General features: G+C 50.2%; 1 long non-coding RNA gene across 1 annotated transcript; it reads right to left on the bottom strand.

The window, feature by feature from the left end:
* Positions 1 to 2,924, bottom strand: LOC132346371 (uncharacterized). The gene is made up of 3 exons (XR_009496199.1): positions 2,466 to 2,924; positions 748 to 948; positions 1 to 378 (listed from the first exon to the last, which is right to left on the bottom strand). It is a non-coding gene; the product is annotated as an uncharacterized lncRNA (long non-coding RNA).
* Between the last annotated feature and the right edge of the window lie 562 nt (positions 2,925 to 3,486).

Raw genomic sequence — 3,486 nt, forward strand, 5'->3', positions numbered from 1 at the left:
AAAACAGGAATTTTATTATTTTTGTACTTTTTCCCTGACATACAGGAAGAAGACAGCAGAGTCACTATAGGAAGTTCAAAACTACAGAAAAGTATAAAGGAGAAAATCTGAATCAACTGGAACTCCAACTGGAACTAATCACACTGTTAACATTTTGGCAGGACAACCTTTTGAGAATGAGGTCTTGTTTCCTTGGCAGTAAGTTCATAGGATAGAGCGAGAGGCAGGTTTCCTTCCCCATCCTGACAAGGGAAGACCGAGGTTCAGGCAGTAAAAATCAGGCTCCCCTTGCTTCATGGAAGATTTAGGCAGCTTTTGAGTTTCCAAAGTCCTGTTCAAGAAGATGTATATACCTGTATTGTCTTCAAGGGAAGGGTTCTGGAGTAAAGGAAGAAGCAACAAGCCTTTAGCAAGTAGCCTGGCCATGGGACAGCGGGGTTCAGAGACTGAACACGGCAGTGCCCAGGGATGAGGAACAGTACCAACCTCCACACAGCGTCTGGAGTGTCCTGACCTCTGACGGGGGAGCCTGGATGTTTGCAGGGAATTAAAAACTTGCCCACCACAGTACTGGTTCTATCTGGGAACAGCTTAGTGACTGGTGTAGTGAATGGGGGGATAAGGCCCTGCCTAATGGTAAAATCTATTTTCCAGTCTTGCTCTGATTCTATACCATTTCTTCCCTCAGTCACCAGGACAGCCCCCATGCCAGGATGAACTGCTGGAAGGGAATCTTTTTATGTTTACCTCCTGACTTCTTTCTCTTCTGAAATTTTATAATTTACAATATTTGTTCCATATAAATCCTAAGTATTCCAGATACTTCAGAGCTCCATGATTGAGATCTAACTTTGTGCTTTGAAGAGCCTAAGTTAGAGGTTCCATTTAGAATCTTCAAGCAAGAGAAGGAAGATGACGGATGCTCTCTGGATAGTGTATTCCAAATTGCTGGGAAAACAAACCATAGAAAATTATTTCAGAGCATAGATGAAACAGAGGAGGAGGTGGAATCAAAACTTCTCAGCTCTTCAGTGGGATAACTGCCAGTTCTATTTTAATGTGAGCTTTCTGCATAGTTCACATCTAGTTTCTAATATGAACAGAAGCAGAGAATGCACATCAGCCTTATTCCTAGCCTCTGTATCCTCTGTTTATTCCCTTGGCCAAGACCTCCAAATCTGCACATAGAAATCCAGGCCTTTGCTGGCCTGAGCAGGGAATATTTCACCAGCCTTGTCTTCCACTTAGCACTATCCCACTCAGTCTCACGTGGCTCAGCTCTTCCGGGAAGAGACTATTTGCTTCCTCCTTTCACCCCAGAGCCCACCTCTTTGAGAGAACCTGCCTCTCCTGGGCCCAAAGGGCTCCCTCAGCTTGTATATCATGTCCCCACAAACCCTGCAGGTTGCTTTCCTGACTAGATGGTGATCAGCTTACACCCTGAAGCGACAGAGACTGAGACAACCAAAGTTAACAAAATAAGGTGGAAATCATGCTTCCTACAAAATCAGTTGGCTTTGTAACTGTCTTTTCTCCTGGTCTAGCAACTGCTTTCTCCCACGTGAATGCAAGTATTTATTGCCTTGTACTTGAAATGGAAAGGCAAATTTTGAGCTTCAAGGAATGGGCAATCCTGAGAGGGCAGGGGCTCTGGAAGAACAGTGGTTGGTCAGCACAGGCTGTACTCTTGAAACGACTTGACCTTTCTTTACCTCTGAGAACCTAACCTCTAGGTCAGTTTAACGTTTGCAAGCCTCGTGGCCACTCTCTCCCACTGAGGCAGCCTGTACAGTGAGTTCAGTACTGCACAGGGATGAAATGTCCATCAGTTTAAATATCAACCACAGCTATTCTTGGGGCTGGGCTGGTTCCCCATCCCATTTTTAGCAGGATGGGGCTGTGGCCATGGGGCTCCTGCTAAGCTCTGGGACTGTCCAGGAGGTGGGCACTGGTGCCCACTGGGTGGGGTAGGGAATGTGCAGTAGGAACCCTGTGCATCAGGGCTCAGTGTCTGCACATGGGCTTTACACGAAGAGCCAGCTGTGTCCTCCAGGCAGCAGGGAGCGGGGAGAAGATCATGGGATATAGGGTCTCAGGTTTACACTGCAGGGCTGGCCCAGGAAGCCAACTTCGGGGGAGACTGCAGTTCTCCTCTGTTACTGTGATCGAAGGCCTCCTTCAGGTGGAACTGCTGGTCTCCAAGAAGTGAGCAATGCAGAGGGCTGGCTAATGCCAGATCCCTGCCTCACAGTGGACTGGGCCCTTGCCTCCCTTTTCTCAGACCCAATGAAGCCTGTTGCTTCTTGGAAGCAGGAGCGAATATCAGCCACATGGGGCTGTCTCGCCCGGAATCCATCTGTAGTGCAGGTGGGCCGTGCCGGCCTGAGAGGCCCACGCCAGACACTCAGCAGGGCGTGATCAGGCGCAGGTGGCGAGGAACTGGCACTGGAGGGCTTGGTAGGTACCTTCAAGGTGGAGGAACAGGACTGTATATGAGCTGCCGTGGTCCTTAGCTGATGTTTAGCACTGATATTTAGCTCAACATCAGCACCCTAGCTGCTCTTGAGCACTGATTTCCCACACTGGCTGATGAGCCCTATCTGGTTTCAGTCTTTGGTGAAATGCGTTTTGCAGCCGCAACCCTCAAGATATTCCAAGTAGAAAGCCTCCTATCTTCCCCTGGAGGAACCACACTTGTTGGTGAGTGGGCAGGTGCAGGAGAAGCTAGGTGGGCGGGATGCGCCCCTCGGTCCCCTAGGCAACCTCTCCTAGAGCGCTGGGCGGGGGCCTGAAGCACACGGGGAGGTGGGCGGGGAGCGAGCGGAGCACGCCCCAGGTTGCCAAGGAGTCGGGTGGGGGGTGAGGGTGCGAGTGGCTCCGCCCACGCCACGTGCAAGTGCCCACGGCTGCCCTCCCACAGGTGAGACTCATCACAACTCTCCTTAGTCCTGCACGCTCGGCGTCCTGTGGGCCGCTCGCCATCCCAGCAGCCTGGCGGGGAAATTTTGCTCTGGGCCTGAGGATAACTCAATAGGCAGCGTTACTGGAAACTAAATTCTAGACGTTTAACTGGAAGAGCCAGGTAAGATAGGTCATTTGACCCTTGAACGACGCGCGGGTTAGGGGAGCTGACCTCCCATGGAATGGAAATCCTTCATGCTCTATCGCTGTCTTGAAAACAAAGGAATTGGTACACGATTCACCTGAGAGCTGGAAGCTTAAAGAATTTAGATAGAATCCGAATTCAAGCCCTCGTTGTTGTTCAGTCGACTCTCTGCGACCCCCATGGACTGCCTGCAGCACGCCAGGCTTCCCTGTCTTTCGCTGTCTCTCGGAGTTTGCTCAGACTCATGTCCATTGAGTCGATGATGCTATCCAGCCATCTCGTGCTGTCCCCTTCACCTACTGCCTTCATTTTTTTCCATATTCAAGGCCTAGTTCTTTGGATCCTGCATAGCGTGATCTCTAATTGAATGCACACTTTAC

This window comes from Bos taurus, chromosome 10 (genome assembly GCF_002263795.3).
Source record: "Bos taurus isolate L1 Dominette 01449 registration number 42190680 breed Hereford chromosome 10, ARS-UCD2.0, whole genome shotgun sequence".
NCBI classification, from domain to species: Eukaryota; Metazoa; Chordata; class Mammalia; order Artiodactyla; family Bovidae; genus Bos; species Bos taurus.